Raw genomic sequence first — 22,823 nt, forward strand, 5'->3', positions numbered from 1 at the left:
AATAAGCTTTACGTTGTGAACAATAATATCAGCAATCTAAGCTTCATTTTAGGACCCAATTCTGCTTCCCTTGTTTTCCATATTGCAATAAAAGGGAGCGTTTGTTATAAAACCCATCTGGGTTATTTCAGATTCGAAAAGTACAATAAATTTCCTATAAAATGGCATGTCTCACGGTTTTTGTCAGTTGAGTAATTGGAAATGGCAGTGAGTTTAAAACTATTTAATAATTTTTTTCGATGATAAATACGTTTTTTTCGGAATTTTACACAAGAGTCCCTCTGACATCAAATTTCTATCTCTTTACGGTTTCGAGCTACAAAGCATTGAAAAACGTGTATTAGTAAAAATCCAGAAAAATGAAAGGGGAAGAACTCAAAAAATGAAGCTCGGATTCGTGATCAGGGACCAAAATTACCCCTTAGAGCAAAATTTCACGAAAATCAAATAGGGGTCGGGGCAAGTTTTTCCGATTTCGTGTCAGTTGGTGAAGAATTACCTATTGGCAATCAACTATTTAAATTTGACTAAAATAGTCTAAAAGTCCCACAAAAACCTTCGGATAATCGAAACTTCGGACTGCATTAAAAAAAACCTCCCCACAACTAAGTTACGTAATGAAAGAACGCTCCCTATGAAAATCTGATAATAAAAGTTGAAGATTTTAGTTTTTTTAGTTTGACACCCTCTTTACACAGAGCTCACACTTACTACCAAACGTTTGGTTTGATAGTTAGTATGAGATACGTGTAAAAAGTGACAGTTCGTCACTTCTTAGTTTGACTTTGACCAACCAACGGGGTTACAAACTAAAAATGTGTCAAACGAAAAAGTGACCAACCACCGGGGTTCGAGTGTAACAGCAAAAAGGTTTTACCTAAAATTCTGGTAAAATAAATTTGAAACGCGATTCAAAATTATATCTAGATTACTTTTTTCTCAACGTTCAATGTGCCATCGGTGTCCTTTGCTCATGAGACCTTTTAAAAAAAGTAATCCAGATGTATTTGTTGACATAAGCAACAAAAAACTAAAAACGAAACTATTGGCACTACGCCCCCCGGGGCATGGCCTTCCTCTAACGTGGGATTTCTGCTCCAGCGCCTCTGACGAGACAGGAGAAACCGGGACCGACGTTTTACTTCACCATCCGATAGAAGCTCAGTGGATAAGGCGGGAATCGAACCCGCGTCTCATAGCATCATCAACAACAAAACTATTAACATTAAAAAATATTGCATAGTTCAACCATCAGGGCATGAAAAGAGAGAACGCGTTACGTGATTTTTGAACGATCCCCCAGTTTTAAACGTAAACATAGAAGGAGTATGCTCAAACACAAACATGACTCTGTTTTTTATTGCTTTTTGTCCAAGGTGTGGTGTTCGACAGGAATCCTTTCAATGTACCTTAATTTGAAGTTTTTCACTTTCAGTTGACCCAATGCCGCTTAATTTAGTTCAGTTGGAAAATTCCACCAATTTCATTTGAATACCAACGTCATTCCGTGAACCGTTTACCGACTCCTCACAAATTAATCCAACTGTAACCCCTCGTGCACTTCCGCACTCGTATGGAGTCTACAAATTCCCGGCAAACCCCCCATCCGACCTAATGCCAGTAATTTGTCGAATGCATTTGGACCGATTTGCATGCGACGACTCAAATCGCCGGTCGATTTACATTTTGGAAAGTGTTGTTACATCGCGATGACAATTCAATCAAGGCAATTTAAATTAACCCTTTGATCTGCGGCATAGACGGAGTATGTTCCGGGTTCAGCAACCCCAACTTGCGCGTGGGGGTCTTCTAACGTTACATGGTGTCCGATGTCAACGAACTCTTGGACGGTAAGGTTCTAGAACTTCTGTCGACATAACCAGCTCTATAGTGGCACCATACTCGAAGGCTAAATAACCGGACCGAGTTGACGATAGTTGCTTCGAGAAATTTCGCGCGTTAGTTTGCCGGCTAATAACTGTTTACTTTCAAAGTGCAGAATCGTGGTGGACCGGTTATACTCTAGAAAGGTCCGAGATATCGTCGTTTTGCATGGCCCAAGCTGGAGCTGTTTACTTAGCCGGTGGAACGAACCTGCAAGAAGCGTGGAGAAAGAGAGAGGGAAAAGGTTGAGGTTAGAACCTTGCAGAAGGTTTTAAAAGATCTTAAGATAATCACAGCAAAGTGTTCTAGTAGAACCAAGAGTTCGTGTCCCGTAGATGGGTTTGGCCTTGAAGTTGCGCATTTGAAGTCGGTACCTAACTGCGTAGATCCGATTGACACTATCATTTGTTTACGATTTGAGCTTCGCCTCTTTGAGTTTTTCTGCCGGAAGCATTCAAACTTGTTCACGTGTAGCTTAATGGTTCGCAGATTCCGGTTTTAAAGGACGGTTTAAAGGTTATGTGATTAAACCTTGAGCCACTATCAACCTTTTCGACTGACGTCCTTGACAGTCCTTCCGAACATATCAAGTTCCGATCTCCAGAACATTCGAAAATAATAGGAAAGGTCTCCTCAGAGCCTACGGCAACGCTGTTGTTGTTTACGCCAGTCAGCTGTAATGACGTTAAAGTCCCACCGTTTAGCTCTCTACCTTGTGGAACTTCCCGGCTCTGTCCCACTAACCGCGATCGCGCCGAAAGTAAAAGTATCTTTCGTCTGTTTTGAAGTTCTGCCCCACGAGATACCTTTCATATTTCGGGCTAGCAACCTGTCGAACCCACGGATACGTCACGACTGTCATCCACATATAAAGCGTGTGAAGTCAAAATCGAACCAAGATCGAACCAAGTTTTTAGCGCGTGGCGTTTGAAAAGGTCGTATGCGCATGGTACATAAATTACTTTAATCCTCAAATTTGAACTTGGGAACCATTAAATTCCATCGAGAACCTAATGTTGGCAAATCAGCACTTTGGTGTTAAATTAGAGCTAGTTTAAATCATTTTCGACTGAAATTTAATAAGTATTTATTTTCACCCAACGGTCAGAACGGATCAAACTAATTTTATTTTGTTTTAAGGAAACTTAAGCTATTCAGTTGACTAGTTTAGTTCAGTGTGTTGTGTTGTATTGCTTGAATAGTCAAGCAGAACTTTGATTTATTCATCTAATAAATGTTAAATGTGGAAAAAATTTACGTAATACTTGTAACTAACTCGCATATATATGCAAAGATAGTGAAAACTAACAAAAACATAATTTGGGAACAAAATTTATGTAATTATGTCATACGACCTTTTCAAAAACCACACGTAAACAATATTGCCAGCGCCTCTGACGGGGACTTCAGGAAACTGCATGCGTGTCAGATCCCTGGTCGAACCGGTGCGCAGGCTAATTGCTTCTTGGTGACGGCCAAAGCAGTTGGTGTTGGTGAACTCGCCAAGTTGTTCCCACCAACACTGCAACCGCTGCAGCAGGTCGGAATGTTTTCTTCTCTTGTTAAAAGCATAAACAAACAGTGTTTTCTTCGAGTCGCTCGAGGTATCTCTATACCTTTTTGTCCCCCCCGATTTCGATTAACTATTTTGGAAAACCTGAAAGTCTGCATCAACGATCTATAGAGACGACCAGACACCACTCACACCGAGAGTCGACTGACCTTGACGCGCGCGCCGCTGTAAGTGGTTATGCAACTTGACCAAACCGCGCCACCACGGGCAGCACCAACGGCTAGAGAAAGAGAGAGGTTATGTGGCCTGCCCTGGGAAGGGCCGGTTGGGCGCGGAGAACTGCGAGGCTTTGTTGTGGCTTTTCGTTGGCGCGAGAACCGGACCGGCCAGATTCCGGCAAAGTGCAGGCGGGTTTTCAGTTGGCGATATCAGGTGGGAGTTTTGGACGGGAGATTAGATTTGATGATTTGGGTAGATCAGGTACGAAAACTGGTTGTGGACCTTGAAGTCCTTGGGCGATTCTCTGCTTATCAACAGAACAATTTTGCAAAAAACTTCACAGCTCCATACTACAAATTTACAAGTCTTCAAATCACCAAGTCTATAGACTAGAAAATTTTCAAAATTGAGGACTCGTCATAAAAGTTTTCAAGTCTACAAGCTTTCAAGTCTACAAATCTTCCATTCCACAAGTCTTCATATCTACAAGTACAAGTCTACAAATCTTCAAGTCTACAAGTCTTCAAGTCTACAAATCTTCAATTCTTCAGGTCTTCAAGTCTACAAATCTTACAAGTCTACAAATCTACAAGTCTATTGGGCTACAAATCTTCAAGTCTACAAATCTAAAAATTACCAAGTCTACAGTCTTCAAATCTAACTGTTTTCCAGTCTAAAAGTCTTCAGTTCTTCAAATATATAAGTCTTCAAAACTACAGGTCTACAAGTCTACAAATCATCAAGTTTACAAGTCTTCAAGTCTACAAATCTTCAATTCTACAAGTCTTCAAATCTACAGGTCTTCAATTCTACAAATCTTCAAGTCTACAAGTCTTCACGTCTACAAATCTTCAACTCTACAGGTCTTCAAGTCTACAAATCTTACAAGTCTACAAATCTACAAGTTACCAAGTCTACAGTCTTCAAATCTACAAGTCTAAAAATCTTCAATGCTACAGGTCTTCAAATCTATAGGTCTTCAAGTCTACAAATCTTCAATCAAGTCTACAAATCTTCAAAATCAAATCTACAAATTACCAAGTCTACAGACATCCAATCTACAAATCTTCAAGTCTAACTGTTTTCCACTCTAAAAGTCTTCAGTTGTTAAAAAAAAACAAGTCTCCAAAACTACAGGTCTTCATGCTACAAATCATCAATTCTACAGGTCTTCAAATCTACAGGCCATCGTGTCTACAAACCTTCAAGTATACAAGTCTACGTATCCACAAGTCTTCAAGTATTCAAGTCTACAAATCTCAAGTTATCAAGTCTACAGTCTTCAAATCTTCAAGTCTACATGTTTTCCAGTCTGAAAGTCTTCAGTTCTTCAAATGTACAAGTCTTTAAATCTACAAGTCTACAATTCTACAAACCTACAGGTCTTCAAGTCTACAAGTATTCAAGTCTACAAATCTTCAAGTCTACAGTCTTCAAATCTACAAGTCTTCCAGTCCATAAGTATGCAAGTCGTAACTTTCCAAGCTCCAGTTCACCCAACCCTTAGGCAACCTAATCTCCAGCTTCCTCGGATCGATGACTTAACCCGCGGTGACTTAAGCCACCTCTCAGTCCATTCAACTTTCACTTCACCAAGTCTCCGCCCCACAGCTGTTCGGGGCCGGCTCAAATCACGCCGCGATCCTCAGCACCGTCTCCGGCCAATCACACGCGTCATAATGGGCACCGATGAAGAAGTCAGTCAGTAAGTCTGAGCCCGGTCCGACCTTGGTCCAATTTCACCCGTACCGTGGCGGCGGTGCCTCCGCGACCTTGACTTTTGGTATTTTGTTTTGCTTTCATGGTTTTCCCTTTCGCGGTAGCCGCGCGCGTTGGCCCTGTTATTAACTTTAGCTTCTTTTTCTGCTCCAGCTCACACCGCTTGATGGAGCGACTACCGAAGACTGGCTCGGCGATCTTCCGGTCGGCGATCGCCGGGATATTCCGCCGCACGCAAACTGTGCCACCAAGTTCTGGGCCAACGACGACACACGTCCAACGAGCCGTGAAGCCATTAGTGTCAAGCTTCAGTAGGCCAATCCGAGGAGTCATGCCACCGGCGTTGACGTCATCTCCCGATCATGATCCGATCTTTCACCCGGGAGAGATTCCGCCTGTCACCACCGCAAACATCCTGGTATTCCCGGAGGAATACCAATTTCTACAGAAGAGTCAACACACGTCTGCGACGTCGGCCGTAATCAAACCAGTTAGCACCCCGGTGCTAGATCTCGGGGCCTGGCAACGAACCGTTTAATAACCGCCAGCGTTGATCTATTTGGTTGCATCTGGCACGGTTCGATGGGCGCTTCCGTCGTGACGCGACGCGGACGATCGGTCAACCGGATCCCGGCATGATAGCCAAGGTCGGCGCGCTCGGAAGCGCCGAACCGTTGAGCAACCTTGTAGAAAGTGTCCTCACGACCGTGAGGGTACCGGGTAGATCACAACAGCGTTGACAACATTGAAGAGTTCCGCCGGTGGATCTTGACGATATGGGAACTGGCAGTTCGAACAGCTGTGACTTTCGTGGTGAAAATGTGTAAATTAGAGGCATTGAAGGCTTTCAAGCTTGAAGACATGGGGATTTGAAGGACCAGACTTGGTGGCTTGAAGTCTTGATGACTAGTAGACTTGTGAACGTTTAAGTTGAAATCTGAAGACTTGAAGACCTGGAGACTTGAAGATCTGAAGGCTGAAGACTGAAGACCTAAAGACTTGAATACTTGAAGACTTGAAGACTTAAATAAGACTTGAAGACTTTAAGACCTAAAGACTTAAAGACTAGAATACTAAATTTAAAAAAAGAATGGAGCACCCGATTAGAGTGATAGAAATGACAGTTCTCCCATAACCATAAGGAATACATTGTAGAAAAAAGCAAAAACTGCTCGAATGAAAGTGAACAGCTCCAAGACCCCAACTAAAAAAGAACTCTGCTACACGATTAACTACGATTAACCACTTTCAACCAGGTTCAACACAAAGTGCACCAACCTCGCAAAACTGTCCAAAAGTGGTAATTCGCGGGCCTCATCGCAGACATTGCAACTATTTAAGCGAGCTGCATATCACAGCCACAAAAAATTGGGCAACAATTTCCGCAGCGAAGGTAATCCACCAAGAGAACGGAGCGTAAATCACCGAAAACATTTGCCAAATCTCCGGTTTCTTCCGCCGAAGGAGGCCACGACAGAAGGGGGGCAGGTCACGGTGTCAAGACAGCTAATCGAACCCCAGGTCGGTAAACTGCCAAGACAAACGGACTTAAAACTGTCAAAGATGTGATTGTTTTGAAATTAGCGTGTGCTTCTCGTTAAATTTGACAGTTTCGGAAAAAAGCGTAAACAGATGTCTCTTCCGTTTATCTCTGACTTAACAGTACCTGACAGTTCGTTTGAGGTTAGGGTAGCTGGTCAAACGAGTTTGGAACAAATCCACAACCGGTAGTTGGGATTTGTCCTGGTTTAACGGTGTGTGACGTAACACGGCTCCAAAATCAGTCAACGGTTTTGGGAAAGATTTGGCCAGCCACTTGTCGTCGATCGACGCTGACAGATGCAGTTGCCTCACCCTTGCGCGGTTCGACTAGTTTGGCAGGTTGTGTGTGAGTGTTCAAACTAATCAAGCAGTTTCGAGATATTGGAATTTGATTTTTTTTGTTTGCTTGACAATGCAACAATTGTAGGTTAGGGTTTGACCGCGTTTGACGTTAGTCCGATATTTTCGAGCACTTTGATACTGCTCGATTTCAAACGCAACTTCGATTGAGTCAACCCGGGCCGAGCATTGTTGCCGTCCTCGAAACGAAATTTCCCGCATTTTGTTAAACCTGAAAACTTCCCACGCAAGTTTGAAATCGTGACGTTCTGGCCAGGTTTTATGGCAATTTCATGGACCCAAGTCGTGCTAATGACAAAGACAGACGGAAATTTGCCAAAAAATGCTAATTTCGCCGCGCAAAGTTGTGATTTACCGCAAATTTGACGATTGCATGGCAAAGTTTGCGCCGTTTGGCAGTTGACGAAAGACGTCATTCGGGTCATTATGATCGGATGATCGGAAGGGAATTTACAGGATAAGTACGTGTACATGGCAATTGATTCACTATTAGACGGTAATTGAGCAGCGGGAGCACGCCACCTTAATTGCGTGCGTCATTGGGTAGGGAGTCGCTAATTGGTGCACTTACCTTAAAGGTAAAATATGAATAAAATCACTGCTGGTAGCGTCACAGGTACTGGCTGACTGTTTGTTTGTTTTTGTGCTAAATCGAAATCTGTAATTGGAAGGGAAAATAACGGGAGGAAATTGTTAGTATCATTGCACTAAACTGTGGAAAATTGAGACTTTAAGGGCTTTAAGGTCAGTTCAATAAAATGTTGTCTATCAATTTAAAAAATATTTAATTCCAATTAAGAGTGCAATACACCCTCATTTCAAATCACTTAGTTGTCTACAAAACCAATTCAACTTAGAAATGAGTAATTGAGCAACGGTTAGATTTGGGTGAAATTAACTCAAATCTGATATTTTCCTTCTTTACTCATTTTGGAGTAGGTTCGGGTTTTGCCGAAAACAGAGGGATTTTGAATGTGCGTGTTTTTTTTGACAGTTATCAGTGGTTTGCTTCCGTAACAGTAGAACAGTTTGACAACCACCTTTTCACATACTCTATCGCTTGAGTTCAAGCTTTTGACAGCTGTGAGTCGGTCTAATAAACGAATTCGGAATTGCTAATCCGAAAGCAGTTCCATTCGAAGTAACGAATCCGCTCTGTAAAAGGAATTCATTTCAAAAACAAGAAAAATTGCACGACTGTTGGGGCGAGTTTAACTTTCATTCCAGCCAGTTTTTGGAAACTTTTCCTGTAAAAGAAGGTTACGTTTAGAGTTGCAGTATTTTTTCGTTGTGTGTGAGTTTAACTAAACCATTGATGGTTTGACACTTCTGGCTAAACAACGTTAAAGGACTTAAGACGATGTGTAAACAAACAATGCATCATGTTCACCACAGCTGACAACTGCTGAGCTCCTTTTACATTGTTTTGGTAGACTTTTTCGTTTGACATTTTTAAGGTTTTGTACATCGATATTATGATAAATGTCAAAATTCCTTCACAAGCATTAGCAAAATAATGGTAAAGGATCGAGGACGGTTGGCGAATGATAACAGCTAGTCAGGAGTGGTAAATTGTTTGCTTGCAAACCGTCATCGGTTGTTTTTATTTTTTTCCTGAAGCTAATGTTTACACTTTTAACTCCATTGTTAATGAAGTACCCGACGCAGTTGGTAGTTCTTTTGTCAGATTCACGTTTATCAGAAATCACTGAAATTTGAGAAAACCAAACTTACGCAAAATTGAGTGTTGATGCCATTCGTCAGATTTGAGAGAATTTTACTCAAAATTTCAAGAAAACTGTCACTCAGATCTGAGTAAAATGCCCCAAATTCTGAGGAATGGACTTAAACTCATTTCCTGAGTAGTTTGCTAGAAACTGAGTGATTTTGGATGGGATAGTTGTTAACTGTCATAATTTTGTTGGTTTTTCCTAAGTAACAATAACATTTACTAGGGCTTCTCGTAAGTAGCAATTACTTCAGCTCATCGTATTACTCGCCCAACTTTTCCACTCCAAAACAATAACAACAACCGCAATTAACCTTGACTCATCAGCTGATTCATGCTCGCCGTTCCGTACATTGTTCTCCAATCCCAGAAGTCTGTTTGTGTGTGTGGTTCGGTAAGCAATATTTATAAATTGAACCAAGTCTTACACGGCGGTAAGGCACTTAATACCTAACGAACCGTGGTCTCCTAGTCTATTGATCACAATAAAAAATGACCTACAAATAAAGAGCAAACAAAAAACGTCATCCAAGTAGCTTTCACGGTTTCACTAAAGCTTGTTCAAAGTCATGGCACTCTGTTTTGGTAGAAAGCTCCTTGACTGCACCAAAGTGTCAATCTCTGCCACTTCAAAAAATCGCCTGTAAAAGTGCATCGGGAGTGCAATAAAGCATAAACCGCTGAATGTAAATCACCCTTCATTAGAGACATAAACTCCGAGCCCGGCTCCGTAATGACCTCTCACTTGGCCAAGTGGGGTGTATTGTTGCGACCAGATGCAATTTCACACATGCGAGCCACAGACAACTGGACCGGACCGTTAGGTAAGCTGACCTTGACTGCCATGATCAGCGGACACGATCTCGAGCGACTTTTGGCCGAAGACCCGTGTAAAAGCTTGGTCGCAGCAAGCTGCGCCATCTAGTGTTCCATGGCACGACGACATTCCGACAACTTGCCGAGGAGATTGTACGAGCCGGGCTTTTAAAAGCGCCTCTCGCATCTCAATCATGGCGGAGCGGCTTTAAATCGAGAGAACCTCACCTGACGGCCTACTACGGCGCGTTGACGAGATGTTAGCGGTAACCTTTGTGCCGAGCACGGCCTGCTACGATGATACGCGCAAAAATATTGTAAACTTATCAAGTTCATAACTGCGCACCGCACTGGAGACATTCCACCGCGCGGACAAAGTGCGCGCGCGCGCGACGGAGTGTGTCCAGACGGATCCTGCCCGGCGAAGACATCACGTTCCGGGATCACGTGTTTTTTGTAAATTCGTGAGATAACTCTGGAGACGGGGTGATCGAAAGCACCGCAACTGGATGAGTTCTGGAAACCGGTGCAAAGTCCACATGCGGTGTTCATCGGCAGACCGGTTAATTTGAATAAATTTAGCGCTTTTTGGCTTGAAATGCGAGAAAAAGAGCCGGTCTGGGACCGCGGACCGGTCAACGGGCAGGGTCGTGCGAAAAACCGGCTGGCGAAATTGATTGGAAAGTTTGGGACGGAGCTCGGAGTTGACTCAGCTGTTGCGCGCACACGCTCGGACAAAGTCAAGTCGCTTTAACGATCTGAATTTGATCAAATGGACGCGATTTTAGGTTTGGGGTGCGATATTTGGTAGGTCGTCTCTAGAGCGGACTTTAGAGTCGTGGAACTTCTGCTACCGCACTGAAGTTTGTCAATCCGTCAATCTGTCAATCCGTCAATCTGTCAAAACGCGGTTTTCATAAAAAACGAACCTACTCAGAAATGAGTGAATGGGGAATCTGTCAGAAATGAGTAAATTCCGGTTTCGGTTCAGTTTTGAAGACAACTGAGTGATTCTAAAAGTACGTGTAAGATACTCGCGATTGCGTGTGCAGTTGTCAAAATCGCATATTTTTAGTTTGGGGCACTTAAAAAACGTGTAGATGAATAATCATAAGCATTTTTGAAATTGGTTTTTCGTAAGAAGGTCGAATACCGATGCAAAAAAGGCTATGTTTGCGATTGGCTCTTACGTCTTTTTGTAAACTAATCCGAGAATTGTTCCTTTGTTATTGTGTTGCTTTTCGTGGTACGGAGTACCACTCTCCTTCACTCTCACTAATGCATAGCAAGATGATGCGTACCTATAATACACAGCCTTGTGTCAATCTGTCAACTTTTCTGCTTCTGCTCCAATTCTGCTTCAGCTTCGATTTAAAATTCTGCTTCTGCTCCCATTCCAATTGCCGCAAAGTGGGCCAACAATTATCACCAGGTCGTTCGCCAGAAGCCCATTAGTGACGTCAATTGTCCTAGATCGGAATTTTCCGTAAGGTCAGACGGCCCGAGGATTCGTGTTCAAGTTCTTGAACAACAGTGACTCACGACTGCTTTGCTACTGCTACTGTGGAACTCACCGGGGCTGTTGATCGACTTGGCACGCGAAAAGTTGTTTACACCGTATCCTTTGGCTGATCAGGCAGATTCTACGCCGATCTACCCGTTCAAAAACTGGAAGTTCTTGCTGTAGCGCGCCAAGGGTTAGTGGAAAACTAGACCTAGCGTGGTCGCCGCCACCGCCGTCAGCGTCAGCTCATGTAAGTGTAATTAAATCTTGTTTTTAATGCGAGCGACTAATCCGGATAACGCAGGAAAGTCGGCGATCCCGCTGACAACCGCACGCCGGGATTGTCGAGGGGTACTTTTCCACTCATTCCGGATGGTAATCCTAGAAGTTCTGTTTACTGGGCTTTCGCGGTTGATCTAGCGATCGTTGAACTTGACCGCCTGTCGATCCACCGTTGCAGCAACTCGGGACAGCTGATTTGAGCGCTTCCACCTTGGCGACATGCCTTCCCCCCGAAAAACTGCTTGGAATGCACAGCTACCACACGATCGGATCGTCCTCCGGCCGTCACGGTCGCCATTATTGCAAAACGGTATCAACGGTTTTCAGTGTCAACCGTCGGAGTGTCCGCGCGCTGACCCACTTTGGGGGGCGGCCCCAAGTTCCAAGTTTGGCATTCAGGCCCAGGTGGTCACGTAGATCTGCCGTGGTCGTGGTCGTCCGAATTGACAAATATACGCGCGCGCCACCACCACCGCCTAATCGAAGCTTTGATGGCCAATTACGGCATAACCTGGCCGTTTAGTGGTGAGCGCGCGAGAACCTCGTGTGCAATTATGCCCGTGAGCTGAATTTTGCATTTTCCAAAGAATCATTTTGACTATAGTTAAAGTGCAATATGTTTTGCAATCGCACGGGTTTAGGTGGTCGCGCGAAGGTGGGTGTCGGTACGTCTATAAACTGGTGAGCAGGTGTCATGTCCTATGCTTCGATGACTGTTTGGAGGTAGCATTTCAACAGGTTGTTGGATAGATCTACGGGTCAACCAACTGATTGTTGAACACCCAAACAGAACTACCATTCAATTGATGGACCTTGGTAAACAAATGTCAGTTTTGACAACACAAAATTCAGTAACAATAAAGGTAAGATCGGAGTCTGTCAAACGCAGAGCTGGTCTCAGATCAGTAGCCGTTTGCTTCTTACTCAATTTTGGGTAAATTTTACAGCTTTACAAGTTCACTCATGATCAGGCTGAAAGCAATTTTTAAGCTTACCTACATCATTGTTTACATTGACATCTGAGGAAAATCATGCGATAGGTGACAATCTGTCAAACGTAGGAAGTGCAAGAGTTCGTCTTCAACACTTTTAAACCAATCCTACCACGTAGTTCTGCACCACATAACTCCGACGACTTCGACAGCAAATCTAATTCCGATGGATGGCGAGGCGACCAGGACGGATTTCGCCGGTCGAATAGAAATCGCACCCATTTGCATATGAATGAACCTCCTCGCGTCCGTCAGCTCCACGCCAAGATCTCCCTCGCGGTTCGTCAGTCCTTGAGAAAGAAGACGACGACGACGCACCAGAATACCACATCACGCGATCCGAAACCGGTCTGGCCGAAGATGCCCAGATGTCATTTTTGGGTTCGAGCTGAAAAATGCTAGCAAATTAAGTGGGACCCCTCGTGTAAACCGGATCTTGTTCTATTTCTGGGACTTACAACAAGCTTTCAGCTATAAAAGCTTTAGAAATTGGTCCTAAATCATCTCGAACGATCGTCAAGGGCTTGTCGAATTTTGGCTGGTCGAAAATTGTCTGATCATGGTCTCATCACCTCGGAACGCGCGTTGGATTACGTTGCAGATCATTATGGGGTCATCGCTAACAAACCTCCACGTGTGCGCGCTGCTTCACGGCCAAAACAAATCGTTTTGGCACGTGTTGTCAGGTTGTTTGCTCCGATAACTTTTTTCGTTCGCGTTGGTGGAGGTTTAACGTCGAAATTTGTTATTTAAATTTCTTGGATTCCTGGGTTATTTTGGTTCTGAATGTTTGAAGACAGAACTCGGAATATATCCAGAAAAAAGCCATTTTTTCGTTTATGTTACCTCAAAGTTGATTGACATTGAACCTTATTGATTTAAGGTTCATCAACGTTGAGGTAACTCGAATTTGATTAGCAAACTGTCAAATCAGAGTTCTGTCAAACTTGCAAAACCACTCGTCTGAACGCCATCAAACAATTAGCTCAAAGGTCAGTTCGACATTTTATTTCTTTGTGCACAGATTTCGTACGATTTCAAGTTCGGTCCGAATCGCGCACAACAACAGAAACATAGTTTGACCATCAATTGTCACCCGCCCCAGGGGTGTGAGTGCTTCACAATTGCAGCTGCGGAGTGGACTTTTCAACGTTTTTCTTTCCTTTCGCTTCGCGTACTCACAAAATTCCATACATGGTGGACCCCTCGAAGCGTAGCCACCCCCCCGCCGGCGACGATCGTGTTATGGGGATGCCTTGGCGATGACAGCGATCAAAAAATGGGCAGTTAATGTAACTGTAATCAAACCATTGCATAAACGTGCGTAAGGTCGTTTTGGTTGAGGTTGTATTGGTAGGTTTGATATTCATTTTTGAAATTGTTAAAAAATATTATTTTAAATCAAAAATTAATTATGTTCACCTCACAATAAGCAATCTTGGCGTATTTGACAGTTGTAGCACAACCTTTGAAATTGCTAGCGTTGATGCTCTTGAAAGAAGCGAATCAATGCGCTCACTGCTAAAGGTGAGGTAGACCGAAAGGAGCTGCTTGTCAATCTCAAAAATGATAAAAACAGATAAAAAAATTCATATCAGCTGTTTTTGCTGATTAATGTCGGAGACTACCCCAAAAGGGTTGGTAACAGGAGGGACGGTAAGCTTGAACAGCTGCAATGTCAAAGGCTTCGAAGAGGTGTGCTCGCAACTGCAAACATCGTTGCCGATAATGAGCCAAACAAACGATTTGTTTATTTGTCAAGCACCCGGGTGGGCAGGACCAGCAAATCCACCGGTCAACAACGTTCATTGATAAAAACGGTAAACCTGGCGTTTGTTGACACTGCGTGTGAAGTTTATTTTGGTATTTTGAGGATTTTTTAAATTTTGATTTTTAATTGTACATTAAAACCACACTTATTTTACAATTTTTGTTGTAATTTTATGTGAATCCATAACTACCAATGTAAACAAACAGTTTATCACACTAACACTGATAAATCGAACAAAACAATGCTCATACTAGATCAGTGTTTCTCAACCGGTGAGGAATTCCCCCCTGGGGGGGAATTTGGCCATTCTATGGGGGGAATGAGGATTCAAGAGAAATTGAATGTCTTTAAACGTATATGCAAGAAAAATATCATTATTTGACGATTCTATGCAACTATCACTTTCTTTGATTATTTTTTTTCTTAAAATTCCATTTTAAAAAGTTTCAACTTCATCTGTGAAGTTTGACTTTTTTTGGAACAATACAAAATGATTTTTTCAATATTTCTCAGGCATTTGTGTGTTTTTTTTTTTTTTTGGAGACGAGCAATAACTGGACAGTTCTTCAAGATAAGTTAGGTTTTCAAATATTATTTTAGAGATTTTAATTTTTTTTACATGTTTTGAGAATACTATTTATTAAAATTGCTGTGAAGGTAGCAAACCTTCAAGCTTAAAAAAATGATATTTTCAAGTAATATTTTTTTCTGAGTTTTTGTCTTATTCCAAACACTCCAAGCATTTTTAACATTATTTTTATAATCGATCAGAGTATAAGCAGAACACTGAATTGCATATTAAACAAGAGTAGTTTAGTGAAAATAAAAAGAAACAAATTTAATAAAACTGTCATGAGATATTTTTTGTTAGTTTTATTTAATTAAATATGAGCAGTAAAAGACAAAATATCAAAAATGATAATTTCTTTGATTTTTAATTCATTCAAATAAATTTATAAAAAAATGTACTAATGTTTAGAAATCTTTAAGTGAAATTTGCGTTCTTATAAAAATGGACAGCAGATGTAAACCACAGCGCATTTAAAAAATCAAACCTGCGTTGTCTGTTCTTTAGTTTATTTCGTAGTTTACGCTTCAATTTGTTATGAAAATTGCAATCATTCTGTAAACATCTAAAATTTGGGATTATATTTGTGCATTGAAATCAATAACTTTAAAATAAAGTGTGAAGGGTGGGGGGGGGGGGAGGGGGGGAATGAAGTTCTTGGAAATCAGCCAAGGGGGGAATGGAACACAAAAGGTTGAGAAACACTGTACTAGATGTAAACATTCACTTACGAGATCAATATGCAAGGCGTAGGTAAGTGAGTAAGCACCATCCTGGTTTACCTTAGTGTAAGTGCATCACTTTGTGCCAGGAAAACCAAAACAATAACAAAAGACCAAATGAGTTTGCCAAACTGTCAAAGAAAATTTTTGTTTTCGATTGACGATGTTTGTAATATTGTGATTTTTTGTAGGTTTCAAGGATATTACTTACAATTCGCGTTTAGAAGTGAAATATTGTTTACAATCAAACTAACCTGAACATACAAAAAAGAAAACAAAATATTAGTGATAATTTAAAAGAAATCTTCAAAAAAAATATCAGTCATTTTGATTCATACAAATTCGTCTACAAATAAAACCTGCAAAACCTGCAGACATCGCCCTGACTCACTCGACAAATCTAATTTCGATCCACCGATCTACCCAAATGTCCTTCCCCGAAGATCGCATCCAAATCTGCGATCGCGTCCAATGCCCCCGCGGGGAATCGGAATCTGTCTAGGCATTGTCCGTGTCCAGGGACAACCGGTTTGTTTTTTTTTTCTCGATCTAGCCAAAAATAGTATTTTATAGACCCACAAATGCAGCGGCCGCGCAACTGTTCTACAAATTCCAACCTATAGTTGGAGAAGAGACCGCAACTGGCCCGAAGGTTGACGTGACGGGTCCACTTTACAGGTGATAAGTGGCCACTTACCCCGAGGGGTGATCTGTGCCCGGTGTGGGCACGAATGAAGTTTCGTTTGAAAGTTGTTAAAATTTGAACGAAAATGTTTGTCAACATAACGTGAAACATTTGAACGTGTCAACAAACACGTGGTTGGTGTAAACAGTTGTTTTTGACAGATGCGTACCTGTAGGGTTGTTTGCATTTGATATAATCAAGGTGAATAACGCTAAAGGTAAGTTACCCCACTACTTCAAGATTAAATTCAGATTTTTTGTAGAACGTGAACTCTGCGGAAGAACACACCAAGTCGACGTAGTCGACATAGCGAAGCATCACTTCACCGCGTGCATGATTTTGCTCATTTCTGTGTAATTTTTCGGATTCTTTTCAGACGGTGTACCACTAGGGTGACCTTCACCCTAATAGCTACCCCAAAGAAACCAGAAATAGGCTTGAAAACAACATCGTCGTCGTCGACGAAGTCGACGCAGCGATTTTAGCTGATCTTGCATGCGACACGACGAGAGAGAAACAGTCCAATATCTTAAGTCGTCGGATCACCTTGGATCACCACGTCGTCGTCGTCGAGACTGCGGCGGTAACAGGTTCGAAAGCCCCGAAGAGGATTATTAGCATACTGGCTAAATATTACCCAAAAATACAAAAATATCGGATAAAAATAAGCGGAAGCGGATCGCGTTGTTTATGCGACAGACAGAAGTCACGCTTCCTCCTTCGGACGAGACAGTGACTTCGGATCTACTTCGGGCTCGATGAAGGTTAATCAGTTTTCTAATGTGTGTGGACAAATTTTCGAATCTAGGACATTAGCCTTTCAAATGGTCGACCGCGTGGATTTTGCTGTTGATGACGGAGGTATTCTCTCCGTGTCTGTGGACAAATTTAATGAGTAATCGCGCACATTTTTATCTTCATCGGACTTGGATTGACTTGGCGCAGGTTCAGGTTCAGGACGTGACGCAGTCAAGGTTGACGGTTGTTATAATGCTTGGCACGATTGGGAATGATTCAGCTGATTAGGCGATTATGGTAATGGTATAAGGGAGCTTGACGATCTTTAAAGTGGTTGTATCGTTGATGGGTGCGTTGCATTCTCTAATGTATCAAGCAATTTGTCAAGAAATGCTTCCACTTAAAACGCAGGTAATGCCAAGCAAGTCACTCTTAGATATAATGTTTCACCTAACTGACAGAAGTCGACATTAGTTCGGTTGTCAATTGAGAGCCCACAACAAAAGCACTAGCTGTCAAATGATAGCGCATAAGATATCAATGCTTTGATTTTTAATTTTCAAGTTTTTCGCAGCTAAAACGATAACTTCATGAAGAAATCACGTGGTTTGTGCTCCTGATGGCAGATTCATTCCCAATTTGGACTGAAAATAGATATCGGAAAAAAGGGTTTATTTGTTTACTTTTTTTGCTTTTTATTTCTTTTGGTCGATCAAACAGTGCGTCCGTACACTGAGAATCAGCATTACACATTATTCAGTTTGTTTTCAGTCATTTGATTAAAGTTTTCTAACCAGATAAACGAGTATGTTTATGGCACCGTGCTGTGTGGGAAACAGCTGTCACTTCTAAAAACACCCGGTTTATTTGTTAACCTTCTGTTGGCCCAATGTCAGACTGAGTTTTAGCAATTGTCGTTCTGATAACTTTTAAGATGGTTGTGGCACAGAGTGACCCAGAGGGAACAGTCCGAAGAAAAGTCATTTCAGTTGTTGGCTCCATTTGGTTTGCTGCGACAGCAGGCGTGCGATGTACCGCGAAGTGGAACCAAAAATCAAAAATGCCATTTTTTACTCTTAGTCACTCTGTGATGATGGCCTCCTGGCACCCCAATGATTTGATCTATAGTTTAAAAGATCATTGTCTAACACTTCAACTATTTCATTTGCTCAGTTATGTCAAATGAATTATATCATTCGTCCATTATATCAAACGTTTTTTTGTTCCGTTTGATAACATGGCCTGCTGCTCATTGACCCGGTGAAAATTTTGGCTTGAGCCTCGAGCCGATTAGGCTGGGTAGCTGTATGATAAAAAAGGGTTTTTAAATGCATTTTTTTAGCGTGACTTGATATTTTATAAAATTTCAAAGAGTTGTTTAATGCCTTGTGAACAAAAAGATAAGTCGACATCAACATTTCAAATAGCGCTTTTCGTAAGATAACATACCGTGTGACGCATCGCTTGAATAGGGTCCTAAATTTGTATGTACAACAGTCAAAACACGAGTAAAATCATTTCTGATAAGTTTTTTTTTCATTTTTCCTAATTTTTTTTAGCAAAACAACATTTTGCAATGGATCAACTATGGACCCCTTGGAACGAGCTGTCAAGTAGGATGCTTTCTGTCAAGAAGTTAATTATAGAAAATTGAGTTAAACATCAATTTTAAATCCTTTGCAGTCGTAAAAAGGGTCATTTTACTCAGGGAAATAAGGTTTATCGTTGTGAACAATAATATCACGATTTTAAGCTTCACGTTAGGACCCAATTGAAACAAAAAAGTCCACGTGGTTTGTGAACAGTCCCTTACTTTTCAACTACCTATTTCAAAGGCGTTTTCGAGATAAATAATACATTTCGAGTCAAATGCTAGAAATTCTTGAACTGGTTTTGAATTTTATGAAAAATATTTTAATTTAAACTCTGTGTATTATGAAATAATCTTGAAGGGGCCATCCATAAACCACTTAACTTTAGTATGGAGGTATTGGAAAAAAAAGAGAAAATGCGTAACGCTTTGTTTACATCTACAAAGTAGGAGGATGTTCAAGCACAAGCATGACTTTTTTCTTACGGGTAAATGAGCTGTTTTATAACCAATGGTATGTGTTTTATTTTGTCTAGTTTTCAACACTGTTTGAGACCTAATTTATCCGAGAAAACTTCCACCAACCTGGTCAGATCTATTTGGTAACATTGTTTGATGCGTTGCTGTCACAACAACTAACGCCCCCCCCCCTGAACCGCCCAATCAAGTCAGGTAACACCGCGGCAGACAAGCGCAAAACTTGATTTTTTCGAGCTATTTTTCGTGCAGCACTTCTTCAGTGGGAAGACGATCAATCGATCGGTTGGTCGGCAGAACGTTGGGGTCGTGCTGTATTGCCACTTTAGGCGCTTTTGAGAAAGAATCTGTTCATGGCAGTGATGACAGTGAAGCTTTCTTTACTAAAGGCTGTATAAGACTTTTAGGCCCAGTAAAAAAAAAACACATAATTTAACCCAAAAATGACGAGCTCCTCGTCACAGCGTCTAACTCGAGCTGTCACTGTCCCTGCGAAATATGTTGGCTGACATATCGGGTGGCAGTTAAAAAACAGAGCTAGTTCTAGAAGTTGCATGACAAATGCATTGACTAAAGTGGGGTCGCAGAACTCGAATTTGATGTTAAAAGTAACCCGAGCAGACGGAAATAACGTGGGAATAACATTTTTTGATATTTGAAAATACTGGGTCAATAACATTTTATGTTATTTATAACGAGATTTGTTATTCGTCGTTATGATTTTTTTGTTATTGGATTGCTATTGTTATAACAGTTTTAGTTATTCTTCGAACAAATATTTGTTATTATTTTTTTGTTATTTTAACAACTAATCCGATCATCCCAATAACATTTGGAGATATTCTTCCATAACAAAATATGTTATTCCAAAGTTGTTTTGGCTTTCAACCAATATCAGACCAATAACAAATTTTGTTATGATAACATAAACTGTTTTCAAACCCTTATGCCAAAATTGATTTTTCAAGAAGATTCCATATCACTTTCTGTTGTTTTAACAGTATTTGTTATTGAAATGGCATGAATTTTGTTATAACCGGGCAGATGAAAGATAATAAAAGATAATAAAAAAATTACGAAAAAAAAATTTATTTTGTTCGTGATTCGATTATCCGAAGTCTCATACAAACCTTCGGATAATCAAAACTTCGGATAATCGAGGCTTCGGATAATCGAGTCTGGACTGTATTTTAAATTTAATTTTTATCCAAATGAGGCTTTTTGGGCCTAGGGAATAAAATATAATTTAGCTCAAAAATAACGAACTTCTCGTCACTGTGTCCTGGTGCAAGCAAAGATCGAGCTTGAGCTGTCACTATCTCTGCGAAAAATGTTAGCTGTCATCGGGCGGTAGGCATGACAAAAAACTTTTGCCAGAAAGAGAAAGCAGATCTGATGCAAGCAACCAACTTCTGCGGCACTCAGAGGTGTGAATGTATTAGTAAATTTTCGACTAGAAAGCCTAATTTTGAATTGTTTTCAACCAAATTTGGACGAAATGCCCAATATGACAAGCCAGCACACCGTCTCTCCTCGGCAGCCATCGTCCGAGAATCGGCTAATTAATTCCTCACTCGCACGTCTTGCGGCGAAGTTTCGCCGCAACCACCATCGAAGATCGATGACGACGATGGTGGAGACCTTGAAGAAGCTCCGCGCGCGTGTGGCCAAATCTCCAAATTCTTTACCCTGCGCACGCGATACCTTAAAATCTGCACAGTCACGGTACTGTAGTTCCGACTGAGTTGCGTCAGAAGCTGAACTTGCGAGGTCAGCGGCCCTTGGAGAAGTTATTGTGGATTTTTCAAAAGGGACTTTTCCTGGACATCCCCACGAGATCACGAGACCAGGAATGTCCCGCCGGACACTTCGATGGGGAGTCCCGTAACTCACACGTCGTCGGGGAACTGCCACGAGGCCACTTGCATACGAAATAAGGTACCCGGAGATCGGGTCCAGAATTCTAAACCAGAAACAATTGGCAATTTGTAGTGGGTTTTAACAAGTGTGTATCCGGCTCGCGAGCAATTTTAGTGATTCAGAACGCTGATTTACGGGTGATTCTCAGCCTTGGCCGGTCTCAGACTCAAATTCTAAGTCTTATTGGCTGGGAAGCAGATGCCATTCCGTAGGTTCAACTCCGACTCCAAGATAATGACTTTATTTTGAAAACGCCATGTGAGTGCGGAATGCCATTTGCTCGCGGTACTTGGAGGTGTGATTATGCTGGGCCGCCGGCTTAAGTTGTTTGATCTGTCTATGTACTTGCCGATCGAATCCTCGGAAATGGGTAACTAATTGCTGAGCTATTTGTACGGGGGTTAATGGTGTGAACGGTAGTAGCGTGTTTAATGTCTTTTTAAGACATATCGTTTTGTTAATGGTTTGGAAATAAAACTAGACATATTTCAACGTCAATCAGTAGAGATTGGACGCGCGTTCTGAATAACTCTGTGAAAACTTGTGCTGTAGATGCATTGTAATTAAAAAAATAAATACAAAAATATAATCAACCAGATCAAAAGGAATTCCGAAAAGCTTGTGTACTTTTCAGCAACTAACTCAAACTAGACAAAGGGCACTTGCCTCAAACCGGTTCTAGCAGCCCCTGCACGCACTCCAAAAACAGAGACCGTTCGGATCGACTTCCTTCCTGCTTCGCGCGCACGTGCACTTGACATTGAAGTCTGACCACCACCTGTGTGTGTCTACCGGAGGAGCCACTTTGCGCGCGTGATTAGGCTCAATTGTCGTGCAATTAGTACGGACGGACACAGGCGGTTCTGAACTCGCATGATCATCTAGTTCTGATCTCCGAGAGGTGTCCGTTGCTTTTTTTTTTAGTGGAGACGCAAGTGCGTGGTGCGCGCGCCTTCACAATTACGCAAATCTACAAGGACTTTCCGTTTCCTGGTCGGTTCCCAAGCCGGGTTGATGACCGCCCCTTCCTTTCTAGAATAAGGCCACGCTGGAACGCCCTGCAGAAGGACTTGATCTTGAACCGGTTTCCGGGGTCAAGAACCGGCCGAAAAAAACCGGGGACAAGTTTGTTGTTTTTTTTGACACTTTTTCCAAGAATACACAGAACTTGACGGAATGTGCAAGTCATCGTTAAGTTGCAGTTGAAGTGCACGTACCATCTCGGTTTAACTGGTAATACCTGATGGTCACTAAGACTAATTTGACGTGCACCGGGTTATTAAAGTCGGTGATTTGAAAGATGACACCAATCGGCGTTGATCTGCGCGCTTGGTAATGGTGGGGGTGGTCAAGAAATTACAGGTCCTCTGAACAGTCAAAATTGATACGTTTAAGCGGTGATCGGAACGTTCATGATCTTCATTTTTTTGTTTCGAGAGGAAAGGTGTTGAAGATTGGATGTGCTGAGCCAATTATCGACCAGGATCGAATTGATGAGATTTGCTGACGAACGGAGAGTCATTCAACGATTGGGCGAAACACGGACTTTGGAACTGGATGAGCTATTTGCAAAATACACTTAAGCCCCGATGGTTTGACACCAACTGTTGTCAAACGAGCGGGGTCACATTTTAGTTTGACATCCCTTTTACACGGAGTTCACACACACTACCAAACGTTTGTTTTGATAGCGTACGTGAGCGCCGTGTAAAATGTGACAGTACGTCAATTTTTAGTTTGACTTTAACCAGCCAACGGTGTACAAACTAAAAAAGAGTCAAACGAAAAAGT

The 22,823-nt window shown here is 41.8% G+C and overlaps 1 protein-coding gene across 5 annotated transcripts in view; it reads right to left on the bottom strand.

Moving 5' to 3' along the window:
• The window catches only part of LOC120430351 (elongation of very long chain fatty acids protein AAEL008004), an 85,396-nt gene that overhangs the window by 47,377 nt on the left and 15,196 nt on the right, over positions 1–22,823 (bottom strand). For 4 of the 5 annotated variants that reach the window (XM_052706142.1, XM_052706147.1, XM_052706145.1 and 1 more), the window contains exon 2: positions 7,809–7,895. The exons of the other annotated variant lie outside the window; for it this stretch is intronic. The gene's annotated coding sequence lies outside the window, so the exon portion shown is untranslated. The remainder of the gene's footprint in view (positions 1–7,808; positions 7,896–22,823) is intronic. 5 annotated transcript variants of the gene reach the window in all.

Source organism: Culex pipiens, chromosome 1 (assembly GCF_016801865.2).
Source record: "Culex pipiens pallens isolate TS chromosome 1, TS_CPP_V2, whole genome shotgun sequence".
Classification (NCBI taxonomy): domain Eukaryota; kingdom Metazoa; phylum Arthropoda; class Insecta; order Diptera; family Culicidae; genus Culex; species Culex pipiens.